This window comes from Macrotis lagotis, chromosome X, assembly GCF_037893015.1.
Source record: "Macrotis lagotis isolate mMagLag1 chromosome X, bilby.v1.9.chrom.fasta, whole genome shotgun sequence".
Classification (NCBI taxonomy): domain Eukaryota; kingdom Metazoa; phylum Chordata; class Mammalia; order Peramelemorphia; family Peramelidae; genus Macrotis; species Macrotis lagotis.
In genome coordinates this window covers 429,228,252-429,246,426 of record NC_133666.1, presented here as the reverse complement: position 1 = coordinate 429,246,426, position 18,175 = coordinate 429,228,252, and the positions used below count along the sequence as shown (strand labels likewise).

At 36.8% G+C, this 18,175-nt stretch overlaps 1 pseudogene; it reads left to right on the top strand.

Annotated features, from left to right (window-relative positions):
• Positions 1–356: 356 nt before the first annotated feature.
• Positions 357–1,917, top strand: LOC141499224 (ATP-dependent RNA helicase DHX15 pseudogene; annotated as a pseudogene).
• The last annotated feature ends 16,258 nt before the right edge of the window (positions 1,918–18,175 follow it).

The following is an 18,175-nucleotide window of genomic DNA, read 5'->3' as shown; positions in this document are numbered from 1 at the left end:
GATTTTCTCACCCCTCTCTTGCACTTTGAGATAGGTGTGCCATTTTGTTAAGATATCTTAATAAAAAAACCATTTTAATCACTCTGTGAGTCATTTATTTAATCACTCATGAGTCATTTATAACTATAACTATATATATATATAGTTATAGTTATATATGTGCTTTTTTTGTGGGGGCAGGGAGAAGGCAGAATGTTGATTTTTTTACTTGTATAGGGGGATTCCCAGAAAGGGAACTTCCTTGAACCATACAGAATGGCTCTTCCTCAGCATCTTCAAGTTTTAAATATTTTACTGAGGCCCTGAGGCATCAAATGACTTGCTGCTTGTCCCACAGCCAGTAAGTCAGAGATAGGATGTGCATGCTTCTACTAATGTTATGCTCATTAGTGTTGGATTATCATCTTTTAAAAGCATCGACTTCAGCACACCCAACACATTTTGTTCATTCAACACACACAAGATATGTAGGACACATGTCACTTCCACAGCTATTAACCCATTCATTAATCTACCCCACTCTCCTCATTATTATGACATTCTAAAGAAATTGCTTCAGTTCCCTGTTTGGGACTATATGGACAGGTTTACAGATATCCTGGTTAGGCATCAGTTTTTCTTCTGCCTGGTTAGGCATCAGAACTAGTTGATTCTGGTAAAACAAAGATACCTCTGTGATGTATTGAATACACACACTTCTTACCAGGACCTGAGAGAGTAGAGTTGGGCACACAGCTCAAGAGAGTTGCTATAATACGTGTGGCTCAGAGAATTGCTGATGAAATGGATGTGATATTGGGCTAGGAAGTTGAGTACTCCATTTGATTTGAAGAATGCATTAGTGCAAAATCTATTCTCAAATATATGACTGAACATTACTTCAAGAGGCTATGAATGATCCTTTTCTAGGGTGCTATGGTATTAAAATCCTTCTGAAGCTCATGAAAGCACTTTGGCCACAGACATTCTTCTGGGAGTTCTGAATGAGGCTGTGAGACAAAGATCATATTTAAAAGTTATCAGTAAGAGTACTACTTTAGATGTGCGGAAATTTCAGATTTACTTTGATCCCCTTTTAACTATCCCCAGCTGTACACACCCTGTTTGAGATTTTCTAGAACCAAAGAGAGATTACCTTAGAGCAATAATGTGAACTACAAATTCACATTAGTGAAGAAAAGGAAGGAGATCTTTTTCTTCCTGGACAAAAGGAAATTAATGAAGCTTTTAAGAGAATTTGGCATGAAGGTGATGATTTAGTTTCAGAAGTTGATTACATTAAAATTATTCCTCAGTATATTTTCAATCTCAGCCATAACAGAGAATCTTTGAGTCTTCACCTACAAAAAATAAAATGAAGCAATGAGGTGAAAGATAGTTGTGTCTACCAAAATTGCAGAGACATCACTAACTATAAATGGTGATGTGTTTGCCATTGACCTTGGTTTGCAAAACAAATAGAATCCTTGAATCAGAGTGAAGTCTCTTTTGGTGATAGTGGTCAGCAAAGCTTCTCCCCAGCAAAGAGTTGGTCATACCAGTTCTGGAAAAAATTTAAATCTTATACAGAGAAAATCCATAATAAAACTCAAATACAAGACAATACTTACCCTGAAATTTTGAGGTCTAATTTAGGGTCAGTGTTGTTATAATTGAAGAAAAGTGGTATAAATGACTTATTTGATTTTATGAATCTACCAATTCCAGAAACTCTGATAAGAACCCTCGAGTTTTTAAATTATCTTGCTGCTTTAAATTACTATGAAGAATTAATGATGACAGAATTTCCATTGGCTCCACAGCTTGCTAAAAATGATTATTGCAAGTTGTGATTACAACCATTCTAAAGAGGTTCCATTGATGAAGAGGGAACCAATAAAAGAAGTTTTGAAATGGATAATTATTTTTAGGGTCTAATGTGATGTATTCATGAAAGGATCAGCTCTGACTCAGAAGTACTTAGGGACAAAAATATTTATTTAAGTATTAATATGATTAGCAGAATCTAGCAAAGAGAGGACATAAAGGAAATTAAGGCAGTTAGGAGTTAAAGGGGGGTTGGGGAGTAGCAACACTAGCAGCAGCAGCTGCCAAAAAATAGCATAGAGAGGGAGAGAAGTATAAGGAGAAAGAGATTTCAAGGACAACTGGGTCATAACAGTAGTGGCCACTATCAGAGCATACGCCCAGTTTATATAGAGGAGTAAGGTATGGCATACATATAGAGAAAAAGTTGGGGAAAGTTGAAGCAATTCCCATCACCTCAGTAGATCTACATCTTAGAAGAGGTTAAGGTTTTTTCTAACACCTATGGGGGGGGGTGAGGAAGAAGCTAAGACAATTTACATTTCAATAGAGTCTTTATGTCTCACAATGGGGCTATTTATCTAGATAACAATGGGATGGAAAGCAGAAGCTCACTAAATATGCCTTTGAGCACAATAATATTTTTATTAATATTTCATCTTCATCATTATCTATTACTGCTATGTTGTTAGGTAATAGAGGGGGAAAAGCCAGACCCATTCTTTCCCTCTCTCCCTTGGTCCCCTTCATTTCTTGCCTCCCCCCAAAAAAATCCAGTTTGGGTGGACATCATTTAATTTTTTTCTAACATGATAGTTTGATGTGTATATTCTCAAAAAAGAATAAATACTTTGTATATGAAAATATTTACTTAATAAAATCTACAAAATTTATAAAAAGCAAAATAATTTATTGTATGATACATAACAAAATAATCATCTCTGAAATACAGCTAAAACTTAGACTGCCAAATTAAAAAGAAATCTGTTATTTCACCATAACAGTAACAGTTTTAATCCCACAATTCAGAATTTTGAACATGGTGAGTCATTTATAAACTTACCTTCCTAGGTTTGTCATCAGTACCAGAAGGACCTTGTTTTGAACACTGTTATAGTGATCCTTTTGATTGTTCACAGATGTCAATGAAAAGAACATTAATTAAAAATTAACTAAAAGATCAATAATATATAGTATTTATACACTATAAAATAAAGAATAAAAATAGTAATGATTAAAATGGAAAAGAAAACTCACCCCAGGCTAACTCTTTGCCAAGTCACTGAAGATGGGAAAATGCTGCCCTCAGTTTAAAGATCAATCTGTATGGTTCTATTCTAAGTGAAAAACTCATAAACCACTTGACCCTGGAGTTAAAAAAGGCTTAGATTTTAGATTTAGATTTAGATTTTAATTCCCAAATCATATATTATTACAGAAAGTTCCCAAGTTACAACACAAAATCCACAAGTGACTCTCTCTCTCTGGAGAGGCAGCAAGATAATGAACTACTTAAAAGATTGGTTGCCTAACTAGAGTTGAGATTAAAGTGCTCAAGAGAAAGCAGAAAAGAAAAGGAAGCAGTCACAAGATGTGACTAGGCTTATACCCACATGGACCCCGAATGGCATTAGAGGTATGTTGGTAGTTACAATCAAAGAAAGAAGTAGTCAAATAAAAAAGGAAAAGAGAATAAAAGTTTAGGAGAGGAAAAAAGAGAAATAGAAATGAAGAGAAGCTTAGCTCAACATAGATTCAGCCTCATGGAGCTGGTGCCACATTGTATGTGTTATTGCCTGTGAAGAATCACACTTTGAGACTGGTGAATGCGAGTGTGTAAAGAAAATAGAGATTTATTAAAAGAAAGTTACAACACAAAAAAAAAAGTGATAGGAAAGTTAAGTAAAGATTAAGGAAAAGGCCACGTGGATTGCTAATTGAAATTGGCAGACCCACTGCCCAGGCTCAATAGGAGTCTGGAGAGGTAAAGCGATTACAGTCCCTGTCCTCAAATCTCCTTAAATTCTCCCTCAAGGCCCATGGGAGGGGTGGTGACCTGGGAGTGACCCAAGTCCCACATTGGAGATTTTGCCTTTTAGGGAGGGTCTCTTATAGGTAGTCTTAGACTGTTTTCAGTGCCTGCATGCCCTGGCTATATATAATTGGGGAGGGGATATATTACCAAAAGAGAATGCAATCCAGATCAGATTGAAGGTCAGACCCTCAGGCCAGTGGCCCAAATTAGATGATAAAGAAGAAGGAAGATTAATCAACAAAAGATTTACAAAACTTGTCTCCAACTGGTCTCAACATTCCCTATGCCCAAGGTTCCCTGCATCAAGAATAAACTTAGAAGAGAGAAGATTTTCTATCTGTCTATCAATACACAAACACATACATGCACACACACACACACACACACACACATATATATTCCATGGTGATCAATGGAGATGACAATAAACATACATATAGTATATAAAATATATATAATATATATGGGGGAGAGAGAAAGAGAGAGAGAGAGAGAGAGAGAGAGAGAGAAACCAAGTAGGGAGAACAGCAAGCAGGATAAAGGAAAATAGGCTCAAACATTAATAGGCAGACAAGTCTGGTGCTTGGGGAGTGGTTTAGCACCTATCTCCAGATATTCTCCAATAGATCTACAGGAGGGATCACTAAAGAGAGGTTAAGACAATACTCATTGTACATGGGTATTACTACTAAGCACTTCTAAGTGCCAAGCCTATCCTGACCCAAAGAATGTAACCTTTGAATCCAATAGAGAATGAAAATTATAGCATTTCCCCTGTGCCCTGTATCACTACCTCTGAGTTCTTGCTTAGAAATTTGGAATACTTAACAAAAATTCCTGGGAGCCTGAAATTTCTGGGTTTTATGTGGGGAGGGATTAATTTTTTTGCCACCTCTTTTAAATATATTAGTTAAATTTAGGTGATAAAAGATCATAGATTAATAAGAATCATTTTTAATGACCCATTAACCATAGGGTGTTAAGGTCCGAGAAAACTCCCCAATTATGGAATAGAGGCACTTGACATGATGGAGATGCAATAGCAAGGGTTTATTAAACTAGCTCGAGCTAGGGTTCCGTCCTAGGACAGGGCTAGGATCCTGGAACCCCGAGTAAAGTGAGGAGAGACCTTATATATTGTTCAGTAGGGGATTTCCAAGCATCTGCTGGTTGTCTTGAGATAGTGTGGCGTGTTATCATTGAATGCAGGTCCTCGAGGAGGTTACCCCACTGCATGGTCCAATAGATGACCACGCAGAAACTTAGGAGCAGAATTTAGGCAAAAGTTCATAGGTTTTAGAACTCAGGGTCTTACATTCCCTCCTCTTCTTGGTTCAATCCAGGAGCACTCATGCTCCTCAAAGGGATACACAGAACTCCCAGAGAGACTGTTGTAAGACTGCCTGAGTACCATTAGTTGGATAGTGTTGAAACTATTCCTAATGAAAGCAAGCCATTGGTTTAATATAATATGCAGGGCCTAAAGGTAAGGAGGAGTAAAAGCAGTATCGGGGGGCCAATCAGGGTAGAGATCAATGTGGTGAGCCACGGGGATTGGTTGAACCATGAGATGAACTGGCCCAGTGTCTCTGCTCTCTTCTCTCTTCTCCTGGAGACCTCAGATGTCCTTCTGCCTCTTCTGAATCTGTTCCAAAAAGTCCTCTCCAGCTGAGATAACTAGTTGAAACTGTCTTCTGATAAAGAATCTGCTTAACATTTTACTTAAATCAAAACACATGTTTTCTTCACAAGACAATAAGATTTTGGGGCTTATTGCAATTTACATTTTGCCTTATTGCCATATTGATGCACATACTTAATTTTAACACAATAAACTTTTACTATATGAGCGAACTCCCAATGAGAATTGTCATACTGTCTTAAGCTTGTAACATACATTCAACAATCATCTTAGTTCAGAGTACCCAGCATATGGTTTAAAAATAAAACAATCTTAGCCTTTGCTCTTATTACACAAACATCCTTAACCAAAATGAAATTTTTCAAAATATTCTCAAATAAACCATTGATTTTCCTTTTCCTGATATACTTATCTGACTCACATTCCTTTCCTTAAGCTAGACCTTAGAACTATAATTATCCTAAGGATTTCCCATTCTTCTTCTTACCTAAATCCCTTCTAAAAATTAAGGAAACTTAATTCCTATCGTAACATGTAGCTATTAGCAGGTGTCAGAGCCACACACCTAACCTATCTTCTGGCTATTAGATCCAACTCACCTAAAATTTCTTTTTCTAGTTTGCTTAGTAATTAACCATAAAGATACAGGACATTAAAGGAAAATTCCTTTATAGATATAAGTATTGCATGTCAGTGCCCAGGCAGAGGTCACATGGGAAAGTCAAATGTCCTAGGCCAGATTTATTCTTCCAGGTGAGATATTAGCCAAATGTCATTTTGGGGAAATCAAGTCAAAGGGGGGCCAACCTCAGCCTTACTGAGAAGTCGCCCTTTTGGCCGCCCATCCCAGTCACCTGACATCTTGGCTTCCTTGGCTTCAAGAACATGACATTTACCCAGTGGCATTTCCTTTTTGTTGACCATCCTGGTATCTGACATAAGAGAAAATCAATTAAAAGTCCCAAGATCTAAAAATGGTTGTTTTATCTAGTTAGAACTTCCAGTGAATACAATTCCAATTATAATCTTAATGGAGTCCCAATTAATGAAACCCCCTACCTAAAGCTTGGATTATCCTTCCTGGGTCTTTGCCTATCATCTGGTATTCTAACTATGACTGGCCCTACAGGCCTGTCTCCTACCTCTTACATTCAGACATCCCTTTGTCTGAAATCATGCAAGGCAATTGGGGTTAAGTGACCTGCCCAAGGTTGTACAGCTAGACAATCACCAAGTATCTGAGGCCTGATCTGAACCCAGGTCTCCTGACTCCAGGGCCAGCACTCTAACTACTGTGCCACCTAGCCACACCTAATATACAAATTACTTTTCAGAATTCTTTAAAACCATTAAAACATCTTAGGTAGCTTTAAATTTCCAACATGCGTTATTAATTTCTGTGAGTAACAGAGTAATACACAAATTACTAGATTGTACAAAGTAATTCCTCCATTATCACATTATTCATGAACCCACAGATCTATCCCAGAAAATGTCATACTTTTTCATATTTTCCACATTGCTCTTCAAAACAATCACATTAATCCCAGGCTTTAACAATACAGTATTTAAAAAAAAAATTTCACAAGAGATAGCTAAATATTGCAAATATTATCTCTTTGCAGTTACAATAGAACATCACATAACTGATAAAAACATCTTATTCATCAATAAGTTACCTTACAATCAGGCCCATAATTGTAATTTGTTCAGAGCCACCCATCAGCTGTCTGCAGTTACCAAGAGAGAAGTCCACGTTCTTGACTTCTTTAAACATACATTGTTAATATACATTAAACATTAAGATTCTTAAACATCTCATTTCCCTTAGAACAAAAGCAAAATGAACATCCCATGTTCTTTACATTTTTGTCTCTACCCAAATTCTCAGAATCCAGTCTCATACATATGACGCATTTAAAACCCCAATGTCATTACAATTCAACTAACTTTCCAACAGCATAGTTTGATAAAAACTTTAGAGTACCTTATACAGAAAATCCAGCACTCACATTCCAAAAGCTCCATCCAAAATAAAAAACACTTTTAGCATTATTAAACTCAACATTAAAACCAATTAGAGCTTTTCCCTAAAAAGACATCAGTACACATCCCTGATAACCTAGGTGTTTCTCTTCTTAGTAACCCAATACCAGTTTTCTTAACCCAAAGGTGTTACAATAGAGTTTTAAAATCCCAAACTCCTTGCAAAAGTTACAATAGTGTTAAAACAGTTTAATCCCAAACTAATTTAACAATCTAGGTTATTTAATTCCTCCCATTCTGTACAAATTTTGTCAGAATATTACAACACTAGTATTCTTTTAGAACCCTCAGAATGCGTTCCAAAACTCTAGTTCACAAACTTTAGAAACAATGAGAGTCATCACTCAGGCCACATGGCCAGTAGATAGTCGTTAAACATGATTTCCTTTCAATAAAGGAATCTCTTAACCCGTGGATCTTAGATAATTTTTTTTTCTTTTTCCCAATCACACATCCCACCTGTGGAGGGTTCTTTCCCTTTAAGGTTTAAGTAGGTAAGGATTTTTCGAGTTCCCCACCATCCTCCTGCTACCCTCTTCCCTGCTTTTTATTCCGAGAGGGGAGTAGACTGCTTCAGGGGGAAGGGGAGCCAGGTTTAGGAATGTTCATTACCTTCCCAGCTTATCGTATTTCCCCCCCTTTTGATCTAGCGAAGGAATCTTCCAAGGGAGAACAGACAGGACCTGGTGATGGGTGGGGGGATGGGGTGTGGAAATTCAGGGGCTGAGTGTTCTAAATTTAACAATACAGTAATATGTATAATTTCCTCTTTAACAGATAATAAACTACACTGATCTCACATATCAATATTCCCTTTCACAAATTTTCTGGGCCAAAAGGACCTTGAGAACTATAACCCATTGGGGCAAGGTATTCTCTAGTTGTTTTTTTTTTTCATAACAAAATCTTTACAAATGTGATAGGTGAAACTTCAATTCATTTATTACAAAACAATTTTAAAATCTCAAACGTGTAGTTTAAATTGTTCTTATACAAAGCTTACTAATTGTACACAGCATATTTCAATTGCATGTATGTTCTCTTTATTCCCTAAATATTTAAAATACAAAGAATTCTTAAGACTAATTGTTGCTAAAAAATCCCTTTTTATGACTACAAGATTTTCTTCATGTTTCTCTTAAATTCCAAAAGTTCCATTCAAATTAGTTTTAAATTATTTTCTTTCCAAAAGCCTAAAAAGTTTGCAAATTCTTCTTATCTTCATCAGTGCAATTCTAACTTCTCAATGCTCTCACTTACAAGAACTTTCTATCTTCACTGACCAACATTTCTTAATATTAGACCATTCTATGTTCTGGGAATGAGAGATTCCCCACAATTTGAGATATCAAAGTGATATGTACTAATTCTTTACCTTTACTGTTTATCATTACTCACTCACTCCAGATTCTTCCTAAATACATGATCCACATTCCAATCAGTGTAAAATATTAATTTCCTCTTGTTTAGTTATTCTAAAGCTAACTCACAAGTCTGTCCTGACTCCTATGACTCTAGAGGGGCCATAAGACATCAGAATCCAAACTCAAACACATTCTTTACAAACCCCTTAATTCAATTTACAGGTATCTTTAGATTAGCACATTATAGGATCAATAATAACATTAATAAAATTAACATTTACCTAGCAATTGTTTTCATATCAAACTTTTCACTTTATGGGCCTTATTACTTTTCATATCAGTTCATTGCCAAACATTGCAAAAAGTACTAATTTAATGGAATTTTAAATCACCCCAATCTCAGATAAACACATATCTCCCTATAGATTTACAGTTCTATACTTTCTTCTTTTCTCATAATGATTTGTACACCTTTTTCCAAAGTCCCCAAAATCCATCTTTGGTGTACGAAGTCAACCCTGCTCAAACCTTCTGTCTACATACTTTTACCACTTTCCTTACTTAACAAATGGTTCAAAAGAAACCCCAATTTCTAAGTCTGGATTTTCTTTCCCAGTACTTTCAGAATCTCTTATTCAAACTATACAACTCACATTTTCCACCATTCCTTTTCATTAGCATCCCCTGACCTCAAGTCACACCATTCCGAACTAGAGTCACATAGTTCATACTACAACTATGATTCCACTCTTCACAATGCACCTTCCATTCCAAAGTTTTAATATGTAACATTTCTTGAATAAACTGCTAAAATTCTGGAGAAGGCAGTCATTCAAAAATCCCCTAGCCCAAATAGAACATTCCCTGCCCCACCCCTTCTTCAAATAGAGTAAACTGAATACTTACTTTACTAATTCTTCCTGAAGTAGCTCTCTCTCCTGTAAGGGGGAGGGAGGGAGAAACACTCTGGCAGCACAGAATCATGGAGGACTGTCCCTTGACCTCTTTAAAGTGGTCTAGGAGCAGGCTCAGGGGAGTGGTCTGGGTCCATCCCATCCCAGCTGGAACTTAGATTAAAAGATTAAGAGTGATAAGCAAAGCAGAAGCAAAGCAAAAGAAGCAAAGGTGATAGATAACCAGTCAGCATCAGTCCCTTCCAGCAGGACTAAGTGTTGCTAGCCAGGTCCTAAAAGAAAATCAGGTTAACCTTGTTTCCTTGTCTCATTCCCATACGTCAGTCATTCCTGACCTGCAGAAGGGTTCCCTTATCTCATTTCCAAATGTCAGTCCTTCCAGTACTGACCTCCGAAGGGTTGGGGAACGTCTTCCACCACAACCTACTGGCGACCCTAGCAGTGCTTCCACCTAGACCCTTTGCCAGCTTAGTTCAAATACAGAGCCGTGGACTTGGTTACTTTAGATACCCCTCCAAGTAGGTCTTGTGGTCTCTGCTGGGGATCCCAGGAGAGCCCCTATATGTTAAGGTCCGAGAAAAGTCTCCAATTATGGAACAGTGGCACTGGACAGGATGGAGATGCAATAGCAAGGGTTCTGTCCTAGGACAGGGCTAGGATCCTGGAACCCTGAGTAAAGTGAGGAGAGACCTCATATATTGTTCAGTAGGGGATTTCCAAGCATCTGCTGGTTGTCTTGAGATAGTGTGGCGTGTTATCATTGAATGCAGGTCCTCTGGGAGGTTCCCCCATTGCGTGGTCCAATAGATGACCAGGCAGAAACTTAGCAGCAGAATTTAGGCAAAAGTTCATAGATTTCAGAACTCAGGGTCTTACAAGGGAAGCCTGAATCAAGATTGATGAGTTGAATTATCCACTTTTTCTAGTAGAAGCACTAGTTTCTTGTTTTTGGTGAACTTGTCCTTATTTGGAAATGTTATACATAATTGCTTATTTTTTGAAGCTAGCAGGAAATGATGAAGCTAGAACATTCTAGCCCCAAAACACAATGAAACCTTTGTACAGTTTAAGCAAATTACCTAATATTGTATCTGAAAGCAAAAATTGTCAAATCTCCAAAGATATCCCCTGGTTGTATCTCATATCATGGTAGTGGTGGCATTTAAAAATCAGTTGATGACTCTGGAGAAGAAAGTTAAGCTGATAATTTGGCATAGTACCCCCCTCACTCAAATTCAGTATATGTCTTCTTGTTCATGTGCATGTATGTAATGACATCATCTCCTTTATGTCATGGTCTTCTTTGAGAATGAAGGGCAAACAACAAATGACATGTTTGTAATAGAGTCTAGTAGCATGGTATTTCATAATTCTTCATTTTAATATTAAACTCTCCTATCATAAGATCACATAATTTTTTTTTAGGCAATGGGGTTAAGTGACTTGCCCAAGGTCACATAGTTAGGTAATTGATCACACAATATTTATATCTAAGCTATTCCCTCAATCATATTATAGTAAGTTATCCCTCAATTATATTACAGAAGGGAAAATTATAGCCAAGGAAAAATAAGTTATTTACTTAAGGTCACAAAAAGGAAGAAATAGGAGGAAAAGGTTCTAATTAAGGGTTCAAAGATCTGGATTTGAATTTTTTGACTCTGTTACTTATTAGTTCTATGACTTTGGGCATGTCATTTATATCCTCTCTTGCCTCAATTGACTAAAAGGAGAATAATAAAGTATGACTTGCCTATTTTATAGAATTGTGAGCTGGAAAGTATGTGAAAACAGACATAAGTAAAAGAGGAATTCCTCCTTCCACCCCAAGTGGCTGATCAAACTCTTCCTTGTTCCTTCTTTTACTGCCAAAGTGGGTCATAAATCAAAGCAAAGCTTTGAACCCTTTTGTTGTTGTCCTTTGCATTTATTAAAAATTTCAGACTTTTAGCCTTCCTGATACTAAAGAATCAAATTACTATTTTGCACTTCTCAGTTACCTGCCTATTTCTATTTTTACAATATATCTGTGAAATCTTTGATGCTGATGTTTCTTCCAGTTATAACTTAACCATGTCTGCCTATACTAAATAAATCTTATGCATGTCCTCCAATAAGTTTGCTATATGGATTTGACTCAACATGTTGGGTTGTACAAGACCTTTCTTGCATCTTCTATTATTTGAGGATATTAGAATGAATGGAATATACATGGGTGGTCACTCATTCTTACCACATTACCAGCTTTTCTAATTTTGGAGGAGGTATACTTATTTTTGATAATATACTCTACTCCAGTTCTTTGTTGTTTCTTATTTCTTTTTGTTGCAGCCTACTTATGTGCACCATGAGACCTCTTCACTGTCTGTTGAATAATACTCATTTATAAGTCTTTGCAAATTGTAGTATTCTATGATTCAGAATCATGTAACAATAGTAATAGTATACTGACCTTAAAAAATGAGTTTGCTCATAGAAGTTTTGGACCATTAAAGTAGCTTTGCAATTTATCAAAGATAATAAAATACATTTTCCTGTTTAATTATGGATGAAACTCATAGAATATTTGCACTGATCCCCCCATGTATATGTATACATGTATGTGTATCTATGAAGAAGGGAATTTTCTATATGTCTTCTCTCTAACTATATATCTTAGTCTAGATAGTATGAATTCCTCATCCTTTTGATTTTTCCTGTTTAGATGTTTACGTTAAACTCTACTGAGTGATTATGAATCTCTTCATGAGTCTCCATGATGTCCTAGGACTTGGTTTATGTTTTAAAAAAAAAATCAAAGTTCTTTAGTCAATTCCTTGTCCAATTGTGTCTCTTTAGACACCTCTCTCTTTTCTTCCTCATTCAAATCATTTGCATTTGTACTGCTCAGAATGTCATTCCTGTGCCAGCTTTCTTTATATAATTTTCGACTATGGCATTCTGCCTGTCCTTTCTCTGAACCCCTTGCAATCAAATCTTCCAAATTTTGGAGTACATACACAAAGTATGCTGCCCTGCCTTAACCAATCCAATAAATGGTACAGCTAATTTCTCTCCAAATTCTTGCTATCTTCATTTTACCTACCACTTTTTCCTTATTGGGCAGTCTCTCCAGTTTTCCTACCTTTTGATCCCCTGGCTTCCTACCTTTTGATCCCCTGGCTTTTCATCTCATCTGCCTCCTGGAAGATTAAAGGGTAGTCAGAGAAATTCCTAGCTGTCTAAGTCATTAGTAAAGAGAAACTTCCAGAAAATGTTTAGATAGCCGAATTGCTATGTTTCCTTTTGGGATAGCTTTGTGATGTTACTTCCTTTTTCTTACTAAAGTATATTCCTGCTATAATTTTATTTCTTTTTTACCCCTTTTTGATCCTCACTCATATTTTCAGGTTTGTGGATTCCCTATATGTCCATATTTCTCATGCTCACCCACAAGTCCTTGGATGATGTAGGAGTATTATTGTCATGAGAACTCAGTTCTCCTAATTCCTGACTCACTATTATCTTTTATACCAATTGTTTTGCAAAGGGTGGCACTGTGATCATTTTCAGTTTCCTGCTTGTATCATTAACTCAGACAAGGAACAGGAAAGTAAGTAAACAACATTAACCATATTGGGAAAGTATCAAGTTACTTGATAGTGAATAAAGGTCTTAATTGGTGTCTCTGGGGACCACTCTTCTGATCTATTGCACTGGCTTGTGGGTGCATATTAATATTACATAAATTGTGTACTTTGGTTTGTAAAAAAAAAATCATAACTTCTATTTCAATGTGAGGAAATAAATAGCTTAAAGTAGGTTAGACTAGTAACCCCTAAACTGATAATGTGATGTCAGACGTCACAGATGTCAAGGAGATTAATTATATGACAAAAATAAAGTTCATTTAGTTACCTGGTAAAAGGTCATCTAAAAATATAAAATGATAGATGATGAAAATAAAGGGCAGCATGTACCATTAGTGACCTTCCAGCCCTGAAGCTCTAAACATCTCACCCTTTTCTGCAAATCTTTTGTGGTCTTCTCTATACTAGTTGACTTTATATGTTTAACAAAAATAAATACAGTCTTCAGAAATAGAATATTCCTGGTCTAAAATTATATTTGGGGCCTTTCTGGAAGCTGCAGAGGAATTGTATTCTATAGTCTCTTCAATGGCCTTGAGGAGTGTCAGAAAACAAAAGAAAGTCTTACCAATAGTTTCAACAGGATCTGAGGTCTTTGAATTGAAGTAGAAATAAAATACAATAAACTAAATGAGGTCAAATTGAAACAAATGGTTCCAACCACCCTGCAAAAACTATTTGTTGTCCTTGGATAGGAAACACTTGTAGCTTTGTCTAAATGTTATCTCAACTCAATTATCTCAGATCAAATGAACTTCTTTAACAATTGTAAAAGTATTTGATCACCTCCTCTTCTTTCTTGTCCTTGAATGGGGAATGTTTTCTCATTCTCATAACAAACCTTGCCAGCTGTATGGTAAATACTCCCACAGAAACCCTCCCTTTTTCCTTTGAATGATTCTCCCTTTTTTCTACCCTTTCCTCTCCTATAAAAGGTGCTACTTTATCTATTCTAATTGCTGCAGAATGATGTGGATGAGTTTTATACTCTAAGAGGACCTGAAAAATTATTCAAACAAATCTGTAGGCTAGGATTCAGAAGCTGCTATTGGCAAGCACTTTTCTCCTTCTGTAGCCACTGGTTATTTGAGTTCAGTTCTGCCTACAAGGAATCATTATGCAGACTCGGAAAGCAAGGGTGGAAATAAAACAAAAAAATATTAAAAGAATTTAAAATACATAAAAGAAATTGGGACAGAGAGAGGGAGGAAGAGAGAGAGAGAGAGAGAGAGAGAGAGAGAGAGAGAGAGAGAGAGAGAGAGAGAGAAGAACAGCCAAACTAGGCCACAGGTTGGTAGAGAAGACTGTGGCCCTAAGCTGGAGTCTAACCCAGGTTTTTATGTCTTGCCTCTCATCTAGAGGGCAAAAGGTGAACTCCCTTCCCCCTCTACTGGACTGGAATTAGGTAGAGGGTAAAGCCTAAGGAGATCAGGATACAAATTTTACATTAAACAATGAATCAATGGTAATGGAAATCCTCAACCAATTTGAGGAGATTACAGATTGTTTCTGTTACAATTTAACCCCTGCTCAGCAAATCCAATTTGAGAGTGAAATTCTCCCAGAGAATTATGACTCCTTTGTTATCTATTCATTATCTAAACATAGAACATACAAGTAGGTAAATTAATGTTATGATTTTATTCTGCCTAAAATCCCCTATTTTCGTGACTTTTGGTGCCCCCAAAACTCTAAGGACCTATGGTTAGCATCATTGCAGAAGCTACTTACCTACTTTCTGTATCAAAGCTTACTGACTGTAATATTATCAGTACTTCTAGCTATATCTCCACAGTGAGTTTCACTGGTGCTTAAGGATTCCTGTACACATTCTGATTTGATTCATGATAGGACTGAGTGGCAGGAATCATCAGGTACTAAAGTGAGAAGCCAGAGACTCCTTTGTAAATTTTATTACATAGCTTATATGGAAGGACAGACAAAGTTCCTGTTGGGGGAGCTGTTATTGCTTCTTTCTGCCTTACACAGATATTGGCAACTTTTAAAATTCCACATTCATATACAAAATGCCATAGAACTGCAGACTTCAAATGATCTTCAATGTAAAATTCTCTGAGTGAAAGGGATGAAAAAAGGAGCAAAATCTCCTTTATGTTTGCTGCTAGAAATAGGGTAATCCCAACCATTTTTACTTATTGGCAGTGACAAGAAATATGCTATGACCTTTGTCTTTATAATTCTAATCAAAATTGGTTACTGAAATGGTTCTGAAAAAATGCATTAAGAAAATTATAAAATGTAGAGTGAAACATAACTTGGTACAATATGTCCTGAGATGCATCCATTTCCATTTAATTCATTTCTTCTTTTAGTCATCTTCAGAATTTATCACTATAACTCTCTTCCATATACCAAATAATACTATTATAGCATTCATATTCAAATTCAGTAGCAATTACATACTAAATCCTTAGATTTAGAGTTGAGAATTTAAGATCTACTCCATGCTCCTAATTCTGTTTCATTTTTATCTGCTTCACTTTAAGAAAGGTTGTAAATAGCATAGTAGTAATTAAAAACCAAGTCCTACACCTGTTGATTCCAAACCTAGTATTCATTCAATTATACCATGTTATTCCTTTAGTTATTGACTTTTTGTGATCCCATTTGGGGTTTTCTTAGCAAAGATATAGGAGTGATTTGACATTTTCTTCTTTGGCTCATTTTACAGATGAGGAAACTAAAATAATCAAGGTCAGGTGACTTGCCCAGGGTCACACAGTTAGTAAATGTCAGAGCTGGATTTGAACTTAGACCTGGCACTCTATCCACTGAGCCACCCAGCTACTCTTACCACTGCCTATATAATTAATAAAAAGTCAGTACTTATCTTCAAGGGGTGAACAATATAATGGAAGGAGACAACACACAAAAGGAGGCAAGAAAGGGGTAGGAAGGGGAAAACAAAATCTTGTTTGGAGGAGTTGAAATGAGTCAGAGAGGTAGTACAAATGGAATGATATGAGAGTTCAGTTTCTGCACTTTGTTATTTAGTCATTTCAATGGTGTCTGACTTTTTGTGACCCCATTTGGGTTTTCTTAGTAAAAATACTGGAGTGGTTTAATATTTCTTTCTCCAGCTCATTCAACAGATGGGAAATGAGGTTAAGTGATTGTCCAGGATCACATAGCTCATAAACATCTGAGCCTAGATTTGAACTCTTGAAGATGATCTCAATCCACACCTAAATGGCCAGAATCAGGGAAGTGGGAGGAGAGAAAGTAGGAGTAAGGGTGAAAATTTTGTTCAAAATAGGCAGTGGCAACAAATGCAAAGTGGAGTTTCATTCATTAAATGAAACATTCCCATTAGTGTCACCTTTCAAATATATGTAGTCTGGTGCAGTGCAAAGAGCACAAACTCTGGTATTAGAGGATTTGTGTTCAAATTCTGCTCTATCATTTATTATTTGTGTCATAAACAAGTACATTAGACTCCCCATGGACCTTTAGTCTTTTTTGTCTGTTCAATGAGGGGGCTGGATTGGATAGATGTTTAACATCTTTTACTGTCTAACCCCCACCCTGTCAGAATTTGTACTGTACTTTCCTATAAGATAGTTATCAAAGAAGACCAAAAAAATGATATCACTATGTTTGAAACAAAGTGTAGTGTGTCTGTCTGTGGCCAATCAGACCAATAAGAGCTCAGAATGCTCTACCACAGGTTGGGCACAAATACTCCATGAGACCACCTGGGGGGTACTCTAAACTTTGAGTGGCTTCAATTCCGCCTTCCTCATAGAGTGCAGCCCCCTCACTGTTGAAGGCATGCTATGTTGGGTGGTCCTGAGCCAATGTCTCCCATGCTGTACAATCAGTTCTAAATTTCTTCAGTGAGACTTTCAGGGTCTTGGTATTGCTTCTTCTGAGCCTTTTGTGAGCCCTTTCCCTGTGTGACTTCTCCATAAAATAGTTTTTTTGGCAAGTGTACTTCTGGCATTCTAACAATGTGTGGAGCTCATTGTAGTTGCACTCTCCATAGTAATGTTGGAATGCTAGGTAGGTTAGCTCAAGAAAGGACCTCAGTGTCTGGTATCTTCTCCTGCCAAGTGATCTTCAGAACAATTTAAATGGAAACAATTCAGTTTCCTGACAAAGCACTGGTAGACTGTCCATGTTTCACAGGCATATAGCAATGAGATTAGCATAATGGTTCTGTAGACCTTCAGTTTGGTAGTCAGTCTTATTCCTCTTCTCTCTCATAGTTTCCTTCAGAGCCTCCCAAATACTCAGCCAGTTCTGGCAATGTCAGCATCAACTTCATTGTCAATGTGTACCTCCTTAGAAAGAGCATTGCCAAGGTAAGTGAACTTGTCCACATTACTCAAAACTTCTCCATTTGCTATAATAGATGGTTCCACTTATGAATGATGTGGTGCTGGCTGATGGAATCAATTCATACTTTGTTGCATCACAGCTTCCTATAAGATAGTTTTCTCTCTCTCTCTCTTTTTCCATTTCTCTCTCTCCATCCCTCCCTTCCTTCTTTCCTTCCTTCCTTTCCTTTTTCCCTCCTTCCCTCTCTTGTTCCTTCTGTTGAAGGAGAAATATTAGAGAAATATTTATCTAACCTTTCCTGTAATATCTGTGCTTGTCTGGCATTTTCTGTAGATCTCTGACTTCCTCCCCACTGTTCAACCTCTTCTCAAATGTAAATTAAGCAACCCTTCCCTTCCCCCTCCTTCACTGGTCTGGCTCTTAGCTTGCAAACCTGA